Source organism: Hyaena hyaena, unplaced genomic scaffold (genome assembly GCF_003009895.1).
Source record: "Hyaena hyaena isolate Hyena2069 unplaced genomic scaffold, ASM300989v1 scaffold_231, whole genome shotgun sequence".
Classification (NCBI taxonomy): Eukaryota; Metazoa; Chordata; class Mammalia; order Carnivora; family Hyaenidae; genus Hyaena; species Hyaena hyaena.
The window spans coordinates 1,557,450-1,576,401 of record NW_024080862.1 but is presented as its reverse complement, the minus strand read 5'-3'; the positions used below and the strand labels follow the sequence as shown (position 1 = coordinate 1,576,401).

The following is an 18,952-nucleotide window of genomic DNA, read 5'->3' as shown; positions in this document are numbered from 1 at the left end:
ACACAAAAGAAAATGTGTGGTTGATTGCAACTATGTAAAGACATGTATATAGATGGAAGGTTTTATTCTCTTCCTAGTATTATGGATACTTTATTTGTACATTTTCCTTTCTCTTGTTGTCAGTTGTCTTTCAAGTGGAGATTTAAAAAAAAATCTGGATTCAAATCCAGCCAGCAGCGGGACTTTGGGCAAGTTTGTCTGTAAAGTGGGGTAATATTTCCCAGCGCGGTGGTGAGGTCAACGGGAAGTAGCCTGAGACCGCGTTTGGGACCTCAAACCTCGTTCTTGCAGTGGGGGCGCCTCCTCCTTCCTGAAAGGTAGAAGACGTCAGCGCCCAGTCAGAGACCTCCCTGGGCCCGGGAGTCCGGGCACTCCTGGGTCTCTGCGGCAAGAGGACTCCCTTCCGGAGGGAACTTTCCATGGCAGGAGGGGAGGGGTCTGTGTGCCCCACGGGGATCTGCGCTCGCTGGGGAAGGGGCGAGCTCGGAGAACATAACAGCCTGTGGACACCTCGGGTTGCGAGTCCAGCCTGCAGCCCCCTTTGAGCTTCTGTTCCGACCCCGGGCCCCCAGCTCTCCTGCCCGAATCCGGCAGCCGTCTTGTGCCCCCTCGCTGGGGCCCCGAGCGGCTGGAAAACTCGGATTTACAGGGCGCCTCCTGCGGAAGCCTGGAGAAACCCAATGCGCTTGGGGGACCGTGCCGACTTCGTAGACAAGAGGCACTTGGGTACCCTTCCAGGTCTCGAAGGACGCACCAGATCCCCGACGTGGGTCAGGCGGGTGGACGCAGCCCTCTCCAGTGGCGACACACGCACACATCTGGGATCAGCCGCGGCTCCGTCCGTTCCTCCGCTAATGCCATCTTGCCCAAGGCGGTCACGTGCAGACGACAGCGGCGCGCTTCGCCCGGCCCGGGAGCCAGGACCCACCCGCGGACACCACTGGGCTCCCTGTACAACCCGAGGTGAGACGCGAGGGCCCTTCCCTCGTGGGTCGGAGAAGGGACAGGGTGGGTGATTGGTCCCTGGGTCGCGTCTCCCTGTCGGGGCCCGACCGCACGGGGTCGCCGCGCCGTCGGGGGCCGGAGGCGCCGCCGCGTGCCCTGCGCCACGGCCTCGAGGATGTCCGTGGCAAGTTGTGGCTCGGGGCACGAGGGGCGGGGGTAGCAGGCGGCGCCCGACCCCGGCCCCTCACTGCCCGAATGCCTCGCATCCCGCGCGGCCCGGGCCGGGCTGGAAGACTCGCGGGCCGGCTAGGGGAGGCCCGGCCCGGGGGCGCCACGCGCGCGGCGCGAGGGGCGCGGGCTGCCGGGAGGAGCGCGGATGGGGGGGGGGGGGCGCGGGCGCATGCGCCCTGCACCCGTGCCATATTGGAATGAGTCGGAGCGCGGAGCGCCGCCGCCGCCGCCGCCGCCTCCGCCGGAGCGCGGGTGGAGGGGGGCGGGGAGAGCTGCCGGCCGCCCCGCTCCGCCGAGCCCAGCAGGAAGGAGGGCGCGAGCGGGCGAGCGCGGGCGGCGCGAGCGGAAAAAGCGCCCGCGCGGGGAAGCGAAAAGAAGGAAAGAAAGAAAGAAAACGAGCGCGAGAGGACGGAAAAGCCAGCGATCGAGCGAGGGCGCGCGCGAAAACTCCCGGCAGGTAAAAAAGCGGGGCCGCCAGCTGGGCCTTCCCGCGCGGCGGCCTGAAGGGGCGGCGGCGGCGCTGGGGCGGGGGACCGTGGGGTGCCCACCTCGAACGGGCCGCGCAACTTTGCCAACGAAAAACCGCCGAGAGCCGGCGGGCGGCGGGCGCGCGGGCTGAGGCGCCAACGGGCGGCGGCGGCACGTTGGGGGCGGGGGCGGGGCGGGGGGGGGGAAGCGCGGCGCCCGCGCACGGCCTCGCGCGCCCCCGCGGCCCCGCGCGCCGGCCGGCCGGGCTGCAGGAGCGCGCCTGGGCGTCTCGCCGCGGCGGCGAGCGGCGGCGGCGGCCGGCGGCCTCGGAGGACCGCGCTGAGCGCGGCAGCCCCGGGGGCGTGAAAGGAAAGTGGCCGGGCGGCGGCACCGGCGGGCGCCCAAGTTCCCCGGCGCTCTGGGCCCGCCGCGCGCCCCTCCCCGCGCGTCCCGCGCTCCCGCCCGCCGAGCCCCCGCGGACCCGCCCCCCGGGCTCGCTCCGGGGCCGGGGCGCGAACCCGCAGCCGGAGCCGGGGGCGCGCTGGCCGCGCGGCGGTCCGAACTTCCGAGGGCCGAGGTGGCCGCTGCGCTGTGGTGGAGCGTCTAGCGGCGCCCGCAACCGGTTGCTTCGGGCCGGCGTGGTGGAGTGCGTCGGGCCTCCCTGGCGCCGCGCGCGAGCGGGCAGTGGGCTCGCCGGGCACCCGCCGCCCGACCCCAGCCGGACCCGCTCGCTCGGGGCCCGGACCTGCGCTCCGGAGGGCCGTGACCGTTTCGATTTCTGTTCTTAAAGTCTCATTTTGAACCGTGAGGAAGAGGCTGTCGAGAGGCGAGCAGAGTCCTGATTCGCAAGGCCTGCTCTGTGGGGAGCAGAAACGCCTTGTGAGAACAGAAATAAATTCCCGCGGAAAGGTTGTATGTTAAGTTTTTAGCAAGATGTCAGCTGTTCACTGGGCTCTAAAACTAAGCTGTAAGGCACAGGTCACCTGCAAGAGTTGTTATGTGCAGGGAGCCGAGTGGACACCCCAGGCAGACACAGAATTTTTGTTTAGTGGGTTTTTTTTCCCCAGCAGGTCACTCAGAGCTGTACTCCTGAACGACCCCAAGTGGTATTTTCATGAGTCCTACTTAGTGATACAGGTCTCAGAACCAAGTAACCATCAAAGAGATTTGAAAGGAAATAGGATGGATTTTGCCAATCCCTGCATATACCTTTTTCTCTTGAACCAGATTTTAAAGATGTCACACTTGACTGCATCACAAGAAAAATGCTTGCCTGCAAATATGATCAATTGTTTGCCAACTGTCCTGAGAGGAAGATGAGTGTGTCTTTGTGTATACACTTTGGGGCCTGTTGGCCTGGTGTTTTGAAGGCTGTGTTGAATCCATCTAGGCCACAGGTAGATCCAGACTTCATATTTGTTTACAGTGTCACAAAAGTAACGGCTTGGTGGAAACCGAAGTGACTCAAGATCAGGAAACAGTTCTATTACTACTGTTGTCATTGACTAGCTGCCTTATCTCTGTATGGTTCTTACCCTCAAGATTTGGTTTTCCTTATTTGCAAAATCAGAGGATGAATAGGTCATCTTTCTGCATGCTTTCGGATCTCAAATTTGGCAACTTTCTAAAATGAGAGATTAAAAAAATCATGGCCTGTGTGTTGACAGGTTTTACATAAAAGTGCTCACAATAAATAGATATTTTATTAAAATGCATTTGGAAAAAACATCTTAGTTGCTACATCTAGGATTATTTTATATCACTTGTTATTTGAACAGAGACATTTACAAATTTATTCAGTGTGTTCTAAAAATTCTATTTTTTTTTTAATTGAGGTCTGATTTACAGTAAGACCTTAAATGTGTATGTATATGCCCTGGTAACCACACTCAGATGAAGATTCACAGAATTTTCAGCCTCCCAATGGGCTCCCTTTACATTCCTCTCATTGAGTAAACACCTATCGCCTCCCTAAGGGGACACCGCAGTTCTGACTTCTGGCATCACTAGTGCATTTTGCTTCGTAACAGGACCCTTTTGACAGTAGGAGTTATATTAAGCTAAAGGACAACAGGTGTGTAAATCTGGAGCTCTGATCATTTTTGCCATGACCCTAAATGCTTTTATAAAAATTCTTACTGCTGTTTACTACCTAGAAAAATTAAAAATTCTGACCCAGGAAACTTCTTAGTCAGAAGGCCATTTTTCAGCTGAAGCCAGGCTTTGCAGATTTGGATCTGTGGTTGTGGGGCATCTTTGTGGTCACCGGCCCAGTATCAACATGTTTCTTCCCATTTTTGGAATACTGATGTCTTTCCAGACAGTAGGTTTGGAGGATGGATCATGAACTTTCCCAACAATTCAGTGTTTACGGTGTTAGTAGATGAATCAGTTCCTTAAAGCCTACAATTTGCTGAGAAAATTGAATGAAAATTGATTTTTTAAAGTTCAGTGAATTAAAGAATGTGGGCATAAAGCTCTAATAACCTTTTAAATGACAGCAATTAACTTGATTTATATATGCAGGATATTTGCCTGTTTATCAAGTCATTAAAACTTTAGTGATGAAAGCAAAAACAAAAGGTAACTAAAAATTATGTCAAGTGTGATTAATTTTTTTATTTCAACATGATTAGGATACCTTTTTAGCCCTCTAGGAAGTTGTTTGTTTGTTTGTTTTTTTAAATTCTTCACTTAAGCAAGTACTTCAGCAATTTGCTTATTCTTCCCAAATGCCTTTTAATATATTCCCGTACATTTTCTTGTTTCTGCTTCTGAAGGAGAGGAGTTAGAAATTGTAAGTGAATTCTTGTTGGCTCTTCACAGTGGTCTGTGTTTTTTATTGCAAGGATGTCTGTGTGATACAAAGTTGGGCACTGTCTAAGGCCTGTGGTAGTGATGTATGGGGGCATAGTCCACAAGTTCAAAGAAGTTCTTTGAGGGGTCTGGGTGGCTCAGTCGGTTAAGCATCTGACTTTGGCTCAGGTCATGATCACATGGTTTATGGTTTAAGCCCCGCTGGTGGCTCTACACTGATAGTGAGGAGCCTGCTTGAGATTCTCTCCCTCTCTCTCTCTGTTCCTCCCCCACTAGTGTGTGCACACGCGCACTCATGCGCTGTCTCTATTAAAAAAATAAACTTGAAAAAAAGATTTTCCTTTGTGAAATGGATTTTGCTGAATAATTGTTTTCTGTGACTAAGCCAGTCAATTGACTAGCCAACAGCTAAGCTAGATTTGGTTACTCCAAGATTCATAGCATCATTAGCTAAGACAGTAATTCATCACTTGGTAAATTGATCCACTGCTTGGTTGTGTGCACCACCTTTTTTTTTTTTTTTTTTAGAGATTTCTTAGCTTAAAATTTTTTTTAATGTTTTATTTATTTCTGAGAGAGAGAGAGACAGCATGGGCAGGGGAGGGTCAGAGAGAGAGGGAGATACAGAATCTGAATCAGGCTCCAGGCTCTGAGCTAGCTGTCAGCACAGAGCCCGATGCGGGACTCAAACCCATGATCTGTGAGATCATGACCTGAGCTGAAGTCAGACACCCAACCGACTGAGCCACCCAGGCGCCCTGAGATTTCTTAGCTTTTACATGATCAGATATTTAACTTAAAACTTACTAAATTTTGCAAGTCGTAACTAAAGATGCAAAATGACAATACATATGAAAGGTCATTTCCTCTTTTGATATTTGTTTCTTTGAATTTTAATTTTTCTCTTTAAAAATGCTTTTCCTGTCCATAACCTTGCTGCTTCTGTAGGATACTTTGGCTTTCACAGTGGTGATAGACTGGCCTTAGCTGCAGAATGAGGGTATAGATATAGGTATCATTTGACTTTAAAGTCTATAGAACAGGTGAACTGTCAAAACTTCATTGCCCTTTTGGTTAAGACTTCATGTTATGCTCAGGTTAAATAAATGAATATGATCCAAAAAGCAGACCATTATGTAGGCAGGTATTTTGAGTGCCAAATATTTTTATATTTCTATATATAAAGAGCACATGATCAGTAAATGGTGTAGCTTTGTTAGGGCAGGGCAGTTATCTTTCTGTAAGTAGCATTTGTTATCTAACTGGGATGCTTTGTAATTGAAAAAAGATTTTTCCTTATACATAGTTGTTAAATTGGGTGAAAGTCTTTGGAGGTTTTGGTTATAGAGAGATTTTGAACCATTAGATTTTAGGGAGTGGGATTTTGATACGATTCTGTTTCTTCAGGTGGTACCAGCCCCATTGGAAAGGATTTAAAATAAAAAGGAGGTGGTCAGGTTGTTGCCAGTTTTTTAAAAATTTCACAAAAGTAGTAGAGGATAAGAACTAAGACAAGTTAATAGAAAAATTATGACTTCACTGCGGAAGTTTTAACAAGTTTGAATGTAAACCTTTGCCTTTAATTCAGATGCACCTGAAGATTTGTGTATAATTAATTTCTAGTCTCTTATCCAAGAGGGTGTTTTTAACTTTATGGAGCTCTCTTAGTCTTTAGGTGATCGCTCAGGGGTGTAATTAAAAAACAAAAGACATAGTCTGTATGTTGTGCTAAAAGATATTAAGTACCACACTTTGTGGTTTGATAGTTTGGTCCCGTCAGAGCCAGGCATTTGGCTGTGCAGGGAGAGGCTAAGAGGGGGCATTTCTAACAGTGTACAGTGCTGGGTGTAGGTTTCTTCTTGACATTTTTGCTTAATTTCAAGAAAGGTTAGTTGCTATAGGAGCACATGCACCCCAATGTTCACAGCAGCACTCTCAACAATAGCTAAAACATGGAAAGAGCCTGAGTGTCCATCCACGGACGAATGGATCAAGAAGATGTGGTTTATCTATACCATGGAATACTACATGGCAATGAGAAACAATGAAATCTGGCCATGTGTAGCAACATGGATGGACCTTGAGGGTGTTATGCTGAGCGAAATAAGTCAGGCAGAGAAGGACAAATATCATATGTTTGCACGTATAGGAGGATTAGGAGGAACTTGACGGAGGAACAAGGGGGAGAAGAAGGGCGGAAATGGTGGGGGAAAGGGAGAGAGGCAAACCATGAGAGACTCTTGAATGCTGACAAAAACTGAGGACTGATGGATGTGGGGGGGGGGGAGGGATGGGCATGGAGGAGGACACTTGTGGGGATGAGCATTGGGTGTTATGTGGAAACTAATTTGACAATAAACTATTTGAAAAAAAAAAGAAAGGTTAGTTGCTAAACTGGTTGGGCAAAGGGCATTTGAGAGTGCCTGTTTGGTCTGGGAAAGTTGGGTCTGGTCTGAGATGACATTTGGAGAGGGTCTTAGATGAGAGATGGAAGGTGGCTTGTCGGCAGTTGTAAGCGCAAGACAGTCATATATTTGAAATGACAACATGAGATGGGCAGAGAAATTTAGCGATTATTAAAACACCTCAAGAGCCTTTCCTGCTGGCATTCATTTGAAATTATTAAACAACAAATATTTTGATTTGAATTCCAAATTATTTTTTTACCCTGAATAGTTTTTTTTTTTCATTTTTAGGTTTATTTATTTATTTTGAGAGAGAGTGCAAGCAGGGAAGGAGCAGAGATCAAGGAGCTGAGGTAAGCTCAAGAGTCAAGGAGGCTCAAGCAACTGAACCGCCCAGGTGCCCTTGGATAGTTTTTTGTTTTTGTTTTTGTTTATTTATTTATCTTGAGAGAAAGAGCATGAGAGGGACAGAGAGAGACAGAGAGGGAGAGAGAGAATCTGACTCAGGGCTCCATCCCATGAATTGTGAGATCATGACCTGAGCTGAAATCAAGAGTTGGATGCTTAGCCCACTGAGCCATCCAGGTGCCCCATTACCTTGAATTGTTTTTGTTTCTGTTTTTTTACATTTTTTAATGTTTATTTTTGAGAGGAGAGAGAGCACAAGTGGGGGATGGGTAGAGAGAGGGGAAGACAGGATCTGAAGCTGGCTCTGTGCTGACGGCTGAGAGCCCGATGTGGGGCTTGAACCCACAAACCATAGGATCATGGCTGAGCTGAAGTCTAACACTCAACTGACTGAACTACTCCATGCCCACACCCCATACCTGCAGAGTTTTAAAAAAAATATTTGAGGTGGTCGCTGTGTATAGCATCTCCTCAGCGGTAAGGCTACCTGTGAGCTACTGCTAGTTTTCTCATTCTTTTCCCATTAATTTGCTGCCCACATTAGAGTGCTTTTTGGCTTTGAGTCTTTGCTAGTTGTCTTTCTTATGGGTTATTTCTTGTAAAGCATGCTTTCTCCATGTGAAAAACAATCTATGGTAATTTGGAATCATAATTTTAAGGTACTATTTTGGCTCATTTTTGCTTGTTTCTAAATAAATAACCTTGGGGTAACTGGATGATGAAGACACAGACTCACTTAGCACGTCGTGTGTCTCGAACATAGTGAACACAGTGAAGAGGTAAATTGTCATTCAGTCTTTTTGGTTGTAAAGTGCACATAACATAAAATTTAGCGTTTTATTTTTTAACGTTTAATTTTGAGAGAGCATGGGTGTGAGGGAGGGAGGGGCAGTGAGGGAGGGGAACAGAGGACCCAAAGCCAGCTCTGTGCTGTCAGTAGTGAGCCCTATGTGGGCCTTGAACTCACTAACCACGAGATCATGACCTGAGCTGATGTCAGAGGCTCAACCTAATGAGCTCCCCAGGCACCCCCCCAAATTTATAATTTTATTTATTAATCTTTTTTTTAATGTTTATTTTTGAGAGAGAGCATGAGTGGGGGAGGGGCAGAGAGAGAGGGAGACACAGACAATTCCAAGCAGGCTCTAGGCTCTGAGCTGCCAGCACAGAACCCGGTGCGGGGCTCGAACCCACAGACCTTGAGATCATGACCTGAGCCTAATTTTGACACTTAACTGACTGAACCACTCAGGTGCCCCCTTTAAAAAAAAAATTTTTTTTTTGAGCAATTGTCACCACTATCCATTTCTAGAACATTTCCCAAATTGAAATTCTGAGCCCACTGACAGTAACTCCTATTTCCCTTTCCCTGCTAGGCCCTAGAAAATATCATTCTACTTTCCATCTTATGAATTTGACTACTCTGGCCACCTCCTATATGTTGAATCGTACTGTATTTGTCCTCTCATGAGTGGCTTGTTTCGGTATAGTGTCATTGAGGGTCATCTTTATGTACTGTAGCATGTGCATCAGAATTTCCTTTTGAGGAAATACATTTTTTTTTTTTTTTTTTACAAATAGTTTATTGTCAAATTAGTTTCTACATAACACTCAGTGCTCATCCCCAAAGTGCCCTCCTTCATGCCCATCCCCCCCTCCCCCCCACATCCATCAGTCCTCAGTTGAAATACATTTTTAAAAAGATTTTCACAGCGTGTAAAATAGAGGTCGCAGAAATCTCTAGGTTTCTCCACTAGGAACGTTGATCTCACGTGGAAGAACTCTGTGGGTTGCCAGCAGAGCTGTGAGACCAGGTGCCTTTTCCTCAGCTGCAGTCCTGACACACTTGGTTATTGGAACGCCGCAGAGGGATGGAAGCAGACTGTGCCAACAAGGTGGAAGAAGCAGGGGTCGCTACAGTGTGGGGTCTCACTTGGGTGGGGACAGAGAGTGTTGTGTGTCTTAGGATCACATCTTACTGTGTAATCACTGGTGTTCCCAATGTTGGTCTGAGTCAGAGCGTCTATCCAGAACAGTTAACCAAAAAAGTTTGTGTATTCAAAGTTGTAAATAAGCTTTCAGCTATCTGAGAGGCATGATTAGTCAGTGACTCATTGACCAGCTGTTCCGGTTAGTTGAGGTTTTGCCATATTTAACATCTCATTTCTGTATTAATGGAAAACTATTGAGTGTTTAAAGAGCCTCAGCCTACTTAATAATGATACTACATAATTAATGCTTTATATTTTATATTTATTATATTACTTTAACTTTGCATTTGTAAGATACAGGTATCCAGTCATAGAGGGAAAGCAGGTTTGACAGAATTGAGGATTACATGTTGAACAGTTCACACTTTCAGAATGGCTAAAGAGCTGTATGCTTTTTTTCTCGTTATTGTTTTAACCCTTATTGTTTTAACACCTGTATTGGGGTAGTAAACATGGGGTGAGTCTCCTGAATACTCTTTGTTACTGGAAGAGGGCAGATGGCTTTGGGGCATCTCTTGATCACCGCTTCCACCACTACCTTCTTGACAAGGCTGCTTTTGACTATCTTTCTTGAAACCGTTGAAAAATTGACAATGGCATGAAGTCTTTTTTTTTTTTTGGTGCCTTAACTTACTCCTCAGTTCTTAAGGAAATCAGAGTGGTTAGTTGCTTTCTAGTGTTAGTAAGGCTTTTCAGAATGTGTCAGTTTCTTTGGCAGATACCGTCCCTAGGACACTAGTGAGCACCTCTTTTACACCATTCTCGCGCCAGTTTGGGTCATTGATGCTCCTGAATTGTCAAGATATTTTCAACATACCAGAGTCAGTTTGTTAATTTTAAAATAAACATTGGTGTTTGTGAGTAAACTGTTAGATGAGACATTCTTTTTTTTTAAGTGAACTCTCTGAGATCGAGATTCGCAACCCTGAGATTGAGTTGTATGCTCCACCAACCCAGCCAGCCCCATTCTTTCCTTTAAAAAAAAAAAAAAAATTAGTAGGTAGGGGTTCTTTCCTGGAGTGTGGTTTCCTTTTGATCTGTTTTCATTTTTATTATTGAGCAAAATGGGCAGGAGTAGGTAGTCTGGTAACTAAAGGTAGAAATTTGAAAAATGAAGTGTTTTGTTGTTGTGATTATGGTCATTTATGATATCTGAACCCCTCAATTTCTCAATGTAATTAATGTTTGTTATTTCCATTTTGCTTCCTTTTTAAAGCTAGTTTCCTAGTCTTCAATCATGAGTTATATTTTCATTTAAAATGTACATAGATTTTATTATTAATGCAAATGACATTGTACACAAATTGGGAAGCAGACTTAGATCTGCTCCTAGATATTATGGGGTGTGGGAGTGCCTTTTCCTTAAGGATACACAGGGTCTCCAGGGTGAACTGAGAGCAGCTTTAAATGACTCTCTTGCCAGATCCCGTTGCTGGTAGTGGGCACGACAAGGGAATGGAGAGCTGGGTGGGCTCTTCCAGCCTTCCCTTGTAGGGTGGGTCTCCCTTCCTGGCAGTGAGTGCTTGCAGAGGGTTGCATGACTCCTGCTGTCAGACCCAGGGCCTTAAGGCACAACAGGGTTCTGAAGACATTGTCCCAATATCCCCCCTGTCAGTCTTTACCCTGATCTTGGCTTCCTATTAGCTCTAAAAGGAGCTCTTTCCAGAACACCTTTACTAGTGAAATCTTAGATTCTGATGTAGTATTTTTTCTACAGCCTCCTCAAGAGGCTTCCATACTTCCCCATCTCATCTTGGACCTCATTGTGATCTCCTTTTTCTCTCAGAGTTCCAGCCTCTTCAGACCTGCACCCATTGTCCAGTCTTCCACTTGCTTCATAGCCAACACCCTTACTCTTACCCCCTTGCCCTTCTATAGCCTCAGCTTTGTAGAATACCACCTCCAACCAGACTAGCCTGCGCCCTTTCTGCTCCCGGACACAGGCTACCCCAGATTCAGGGTCTCCTTCTAAAGTGGCCCTGTGTGTGGCTGGCCCCACAGGGTCCTGTCTTGTGGAAGACCTTTTTGTTTTTGCTTTCCATGACCTTTTCAGACCCACTCTTGTTTCTCTGTTTTATAGCTCTCTTGGTGGATTCATCTACATTTAGACCTCACCGAGCACTCTTAAACCTTTCTGTTAAATCTTTGTATCCACATGTCCTTTGCTATCTGGTCCTTTCCAATTTGAATGCCCCACTGGCCCCTCAAAATCCACAGGTCCAAAACAGTTCCTCATTCTACCCCGAAGCTGCCCCGCCTCCAGTAGGTCTATCCGCTGAGGCCTCCTTCTCTACATTCCTCCTCAGTGATGGTAGTAATGCTGTTTGTTTCCTCCTGAGGCAACTCTCCTGTGGAACTCAAGTCTTCTTTAATTGCCAGCCTCTGACTTAAGAACATTCATGCAGTTCAGACTTGTTGCCTTTCAAACATTTTTAAAGCTATGGAAGCCTTTGTTCAAATGAAATCTTTCTAGGAAGCCCGATATGTAACATAAATGAAACTAGAGGTCTCCTGGGGGAAAAGAGTAAAGGGCCAGCATCCCAGTGCTGCCTGCCTTCTCCCCCGCCCCTCCTTCTCCTCCTCCCGCCTCCTTTTCTCCCTTTCTTTCACTCCCTTCTTTTCCTCCTTTTCCCTTTCCTCCCTTCTCCCTCTCCTCCTCCTCCCCTTTCCCCTCCTCCTCCTCCTCCTCCTCCTCCTCCTCCTCCAGGCAGATTTGGCACCGGGCCCCTGGACTCTGTACACAGAGCTCCTGGAGTTACTTCTAGTACTGCCCTGAGGGCAGTCTGTATTTGAAAATTGCTTTATGTTTTGCACCCCACCTCTTTCCCATTGGTTTTCCTTTGGAAATTTTTAATTGTGACTGATAAACATAAAATTAATGCCAGTGATGAATCTTGCCAAGGAAAAGGAAAGCCACTTTGGAAAGTGAAATTAGGTATTAAAAGAGCCAGCTCCATTAAATGCTGACACCATCAGAAGTGCCCAAGGGGTTCCTTTCAAAATTTACATGTCTCTTCTGACTGTACCTTTCTGTCTTTAAAGCTGCATTTCTATAACATGAACATTCAGGATAATCTTAGTTTAGTTTTACTATTTTTGTTTTGTCCCTTTACCAGTGTAACAGGTTTATTCAATACAATGTAACTAAAATGTTAAATATTTGCAGTGAAAAATATAAACATTGTTCTATTGATTCTAAATGGTCCCCCGTCTTCCCTGCTCTCCAGTTAATCTGACACACTGTGGCCAGATAGAGCTTTCTAAACAAACTTGATTTTATCATGCGGAACTCTTACTGCCAGTAGGGTGAAGTCCAGACTTCTCCAGAAAGCATGCAGAACCTTCGAGGAGCTCATCTTGTGTGACCTGTCCCGCTCAGCTTCGTCTCTCTCACATGCTTCCTCCCGAGCTGCACCGAGACCCTGCTCTTCTGCAAATCCTTTTCCATGGACGTCCCTCTGTCTAGAGTATCCTTCCACTAACACAGCACTGCTGAAATGTCAATCTTGCCTGTACCACTTTCACACTTTTTGTCATATTCAATTATCATAATCATTATTTTAATATTAAAAATTTGACTTTTAAATATTTGATTTTTAGCTTAAATTTTATAAAGTATTATATTTAAAAACGAAAAATAATGAAATACAAATAACAAATCTAATGAGTTTATTAAAATACATTCCTTCAGTAAGGTTTTCAACAAAGCCCTTTCTTCATACTTAAATACTTTTATTTATTTAATTATTATTTTTTTAATGTTTATTTTTGAGAGAGAGAGCATGAGTAAGGGGGTCAGAGAGAGAGAGAGAGAGGGAGACACAGAATCTGAAGCAGGCTCCAGGCTCTGAGCTGTCAGCACAGAGCTTGACTCAGGGCTCAAACTCACAAACTAAAAAAACTCCCACAAACTGCGAGATCATGACCCGAGCCTAAGTTGGACGCTTAACCGACTGAGCCTCCCAGGCTCCCCCGGAATTGTTGATTATTTTTCTTTTTTCTTTTTTTTAGGTGTGTTAATGGCATTGTGATTATATAGGGGAATGCCCTTGTTCTTCGGGGACTGCAGCTGAAGCATTTAGAAGTGAGGTGTCATGATGTCTCCAACATTTCCGAATAGCTCAGGAAGTGTACGTATATCTGTACATATACACAGATAAAGCTAATCAGGAAGTTGTTAATCATTTTTTAATCTAGGTGAAGAGTATTTGGAATTTTTTCTTTGAAAATTTTGATGAAAGCCCTTTTTTGCTGGGGATGGGGAAAGTAGAAAAATGGCTGCAAGAAAAGTTGGTATTAATAAAAATTTTAAGGGCACCTGTGTAGTGCAGTTGGTTGAGCATCTGATTCTTGATTTTGGCTCAGGTCATGATCTCACAGTTTGTGGGATCAAGCCCTGCATTGGGCTCTGCGGTGATGGCATGGAGCCTGCTGGGGGTTCTCCCTCTCCCTCTTTCTCTGCCCTGCCTCTCAAAATAAGTGAATAAACTTAAAAAAAAAAAAAAAGCAAGTTTTTAACCTCAGCTCATGTTGAGTAACAGACACACACACACAGAACACAGAAGTGACATGTGGACTGCTGCATTTTTGTGTGGTGGGAACACCACATAATTAAAGTTCTTTATAAAAGATAATTAACTTTAAAATTGAAGTACAATTGGCATGCAACATTGTATTGGTTTCAGGTATGTAGCATAATAATTCAGTATTTGTATATTTTGGGGATGGTCACCACAGTATGTCTAGTTAACATTCTTCACTATCCACAGGTAAAAGTTTTTTTTTTTTTGTGCTGAGAACTTTTAAGATCTTCTCTCTGAGCATATATGCAGTACAATATTATTAACTATAATCACCGTGCTGTCCATTACATCCCAGGACTTAATTTATTTTATCATCAGAAACTTGTGCTTTTGAAGTTTTTAATAAAATTTTATTTAAGCAATACCTGTGAAGTTACAGTTGCAAGTTTTACATATTAACATTCTCCCACCTTCATTCCACCATAAAAATCCTACATACTATACTTTAAAAAGAAGAGTCTTTACAGCCCCTACATTTTCTTATGTCCCACCAGTGGCTTGGGTATTGCATAGAGGGGAGTGCGCTAAGGAAAGCCCTGCTTCCCTGTAAGACTCCAGTCGGTTGGGGTTGGGTCGCGTATGAGGTCTCCCTTCCTGGGCTCCTCTAGGCCACATTAACTACCCTCTACCCTGGGTGCTCCCGTGCTAGTATTCTACTCTTACAAGCATTACAGTTGTAATTATGTGTTCAGTGTTCTCATCTCTACCAGACTGGGAGCTCAAGGTCACAGACCCTGTTTTACTCCTCATTAGTACCTTGCACACAGCCTAGCAGAGAGCAGGTTGCGGAGAATTGCTGCTGCTGGAGGCACACAAGCGGTGCTGCAGTACTGCCGTCTGTAACATTCTTCCCACGTGAAAATGCATTGTGTTCAAAGCAAGAAGCTCTTATGTTTAATCAGATTCCCTCTTGTCACTCCTAGGCCTAGAGCCTGCTAGTGACTTTCCACCGTCATTACAGTAAAACCCAAACTCCTTTTGTGGTCTATAATGCCCTTTGTGATTTGTCCCCTGCCTGTCTCTGCCACATTTCTACTGCTTTCCCACAGTACAACCACATGTTTTTCTGTCCCTCCAAGCAAACCAAGTTTGTTAGAGTTAGTTCCTTTTCATCACAGGGGCTTCAGCTCAGCGGTGAAACTTTCCTCAGACATCCTTACCTTCACTCCAGGCACTATTTTCTCATTATTGTTTGGTTTTCTTTATGGCATTTATCACTGGATGAGATTATCTTATTTTCAGCTCATTTTAGTATTTAAATGAAAAAATTTTAAATTATTATATATGCTCTGAAGGCACATTATAGAGAATATTAAAATCTACTCCAATGATGTTTTTCCTTATTGCTTCTTGTGAGAGAACTAGACAATGCCCTGATGCGTTCTTTTGTTTACTATTGTGAACTTCATGAAGACAGTAACTGGGTCTTTTTTTAAAACTAAGTTTTCAATTTTAATTCTAGTATAGTTAACAGTGTTATATTAATTTCAGGTATACAGTACGGTGATTCAACACTTCCATACAACACCTGGTGCTCATCACAAGTGCCCTCCTTAGTCCCCATCATCTGTTTCACTCCCCCCCTACCCCATCCCCTCTGGTAACCACCAGTTCTCTGTAGTTAAGAGTCTGTTTCTTGGTTTGCCTCTCTCCCCCTGCCCCTACTTGCTTGTTTTGTTTCTTAAATTACACATTTGGGTGAAATCATATGGTATTTGTCTTTCTCTGACTGATTTATCTCACTTAGCATTATACTTTCTAGCTCCATCCATGTTGTTGTAAATGACAAGATTTCATTCTTTTTTAAGGCTGAGTAATATTCCACTGTCTATGCATACCACATCATTCATTTATCTACTTATCCATTCATCAGTGGACACTTGAGCTGCTTCTATAATTTGGCTTTTGTAAATAATGTTGCAATAAACACAGGGGTGCATGTATCCATTTCAGTTACTGTTTTTGTATTTTTTGGGTAAATACCCAGTAGTGCAATTGCTGGATCATAGGGTAGTTCTATTTTTAACTTCATGAGGGACCTCCACACTGTTTTCCACAGTGGCCGCACCATTTGGTATCCCCACCAGCAGCGGAGGAGAAAGTATAGGATCTGTCTTACTCAGCATGACATGCCCACTACTGAGACAAATACATCTATGTTAAATGGAGGTGTGAATAAACTGCCGACCTGTAGATGATCCAGGGAGTCATTTTCCCCCCAGAGTGCAGAGATTTTTGCACAGTGTTATAGTTTAATTATGGATGTTTTGAAATTTTTTTATGAAAAGTCAGTATTTTGTCATATTTTGCTGCTTAGAGTGTCTATTTTGATTAATGTCTTAGGTTAGCAAAAATTTTTCCCTTCATTATCATCTCAACTTAGCAGTTTTTCCTAAGATAACTGCACATCTATAGATCTTCAACAAATATATTTCCATTAGTAAAAATCCAGTTGAAGGGCATTAACTCCAGTCGATTGCTTTAACGTTTCTGGTAGTAGTTGTAGAGGTTGTGAGCAGTCTGGTTCTGTGTGGGTGTGGGTGTGGGGTGGGGCCGTGCCACCTGCCACTTCATTTGCCCAGGTGGGACTGATGCGAGCCTGTTACTCACAGGTGCATGAGCCCCGTGCTGAGCTTCTGAATCAGATTGAGTGGCTCCTATCACTGTTGTTAACCGAATCGGTGCTCTGGGGGTGTTCTGGGGTTCTGGGGACCAGGAGACGCATCTACAGAGGTAGAGGAGGTTTGGACACGCTTACTGAGGCCTTGCCTGCATTCCCTCTCCCCTGTCCTGCTTCGGAGAAGCTTTGGGAATTTTGAAGCTCTAGGGAGAAACCCTCTAGTGTTTTACTGAAGTGACTTTTGACTGGGGTGAGTAGGAAATTTGGACTCTTCAGTAATTCTGAAGTTCTTTGTAAGTTTAGAGACAAGAAGATCTTCTGTGAAACTGTTTCCTCATAAAATCTGATTGGAACATGGTATTAACATATGAAATGTAACTGATTTTATTATTGACTTACTAATGTATTTGAATTCTTGAGGGGCACCTGGGTGGCTCAGTCGGTTAAGTGTCCGACTTCTGCTCAGATCATGATCCCACGGTTTGTGGGTTCGAGCCCCGCGTCGGGCTCTGTGCTGACAGCTCAGAGCCTGGAGCCTGTTTCAGATTCTGTGTCTTCCTCTCTCTCTGTCCTTCTCCCACTCATGCTCTGACTCTTTCTGTCTCAAAAATAAATAAACTATTAAAACATTTTAAATTTTGGTCACATTAGAGCCAGACATGTAAGAGATTTTTGCGTCTTGGTTTGAGAAGCAAGTGAATTTTTTTTTTTTTTTTTTTTTTTTTTTTTTTTTTTTTTTTTTTTTTTTTTTTTTTTTTTTTTTTTTTTTTTTAGCATTATGGCAAGAAATTGGCTATGGCTTTGGAGGAGGAAGGTTGACTTCTATACCTCTCTATATCCACTCCACACCTGTTTAGATAAATTCAAAATTTTTCCACAAAGAATTTAGAGATAGATGAGATTGCTTATTATTATTTTTTAAGATTTTATTGTTGAGTAATCTCTACATTCAACATGGGGCTTGAACTCACAACCCTGAGATCAAGAGTTGCATGCTATATTGACTTAGCCAGCTGTGTGCCCTGAGATTGCTTTTAATAAGCAACACTTTTTCTTCCATTGCTTTAATTTTATCATAATCATAGACTTAATTAATAATTTTTTTTTACAGGGATCTGTGTACCTAGTAAAATTTTTTTTTCTTTTCTTTTTTTTAATGTATTATTTATTTCTGAGAGAGAGAGAGAGAGAGACAGTGTGAGCAGGGGAGGGTCAGAGAGAGAAGGAGACACACAATCTAAAACAGGCTCTAGGCTCTGAGCTGTGAGCACAGAGCCCCACACAGGGCTGGAACCCACAAGCCATGAGATCATGACCTAAGCCAAAGTTGGACACTTAACCAACTGAGCCACCCAGGCGCTCCTAGTAAAATGTTTTCGATTGTGAAAGAGTATATTTCCAGAAAAATTCTGTTTGTGTAAAAACAGGTATTTCTGTACCCACTTAAAAATGATTGGTAGTGGTCTTTTCACTTATTTTTTATTTTTTTAAAGTTTATTTTCCTTTGTTTTGAGAGAGAGAGAGAGAGAGAGAAAGCAGGAGAGGGACAGAGAAAGAGGGAGACAGAATCCTAAGCAGGCTCCGCACTAATGGCAGATCATGAGATCATGACCTGAGCCACAACCAAGAGTTGGATGCTTAACCGACTGAGCCACCCAGGCACCCTTTTCATTTAAAATATCTGAGGTATATCAATGTACACAAAACTCTGCCTCATTCGTTTAATGATTGCCTAGGAGTTTGTTATATGGATGTACCTTTATATTTTTCTTCCTCTTTTTCTTTTAAAGTAGGCTTCATGGATGCCTGGGTGGTTCAGTCAGTTAAGCATCTGACTTCAGATCATGATTTCACAGTTCATGAGTTTGAGCCCCACATCAGGCTCTCTGCTGTCAGCACAGAGCCCACTTCAGGTCTTCTGTCTCCCTCTCTCTGTTCTTCTTCCGCTCTCACATGCTCTCTCTCTCTGAAAAATAAACATTAAAAAAAATGTTTCTTTTAAAAAAATAATAAAGTAGGCTTCAGCCTAGCATGGACTTGAACTCATGACCTCGAGATCAAGAGTCTCATACTCTGCCTACTGAGCCAGCCAGATGCCCCAAGGATGCACCTTAATTTATTCAGTCAGTTCCCTATTTGTATACATTTTGGATTATTTCCAGTTTTTTTATGCTACAAAGAGTACCATGGGTTAATGATAACTGAATGTACTTGGATTAAGATGAGCTTTCTAATATTTAAAGTTTTTTTTCTGAGTTAGTGTATTTGTAGAGAAATGTTCTCCAATCTGTCCCTGTCCACCAAATCCAGAGAAAAGAGGAAGTGGGCACAGTAGAGTAAGGAGACTAGGAGACAGAGGCCTGTAGAGGCCTTCTGCCTGCCCCGCCCCTCTCGCCCCTGCCCCCCACTGCAGGAGAGGCGCTGCAGGCCGAGTTCCTGAAGTGTCTACAGACTTCCACGGACGTCTGACGTGCAGACCAGGCC

The 18,952-nt window shown here is 44.5% G+C and overlaps 1 protein-coding gene across 3 annotated transcripts in view; it reads left to right on the top strand.

Moving 5' to 3' along the window:
• The first annotated feature begins 926 nt into the window (after positions 1-926).
• Positions 927-18,952, top strand: part of SFMBT1 (Scm like with four mbt domains 1) — a 128,234-nt gene continuing 110,208 nt past the window's right edge. For 2 of the 3 annotated variants that reach the window (XM_039243694.1, XM_039243692.1), the window contains exon 1: positions 1,404-1,633. The gene's annotated coding sequence lies outside the window, so the exon portion shown is untranslated. Of the gene's footprint in view, positions 964-1,403; positions 1,634-18,952 lie in introns of those variants that run through there. The other variant, XM_039243693.1, reaches the window with a different exon arrangement.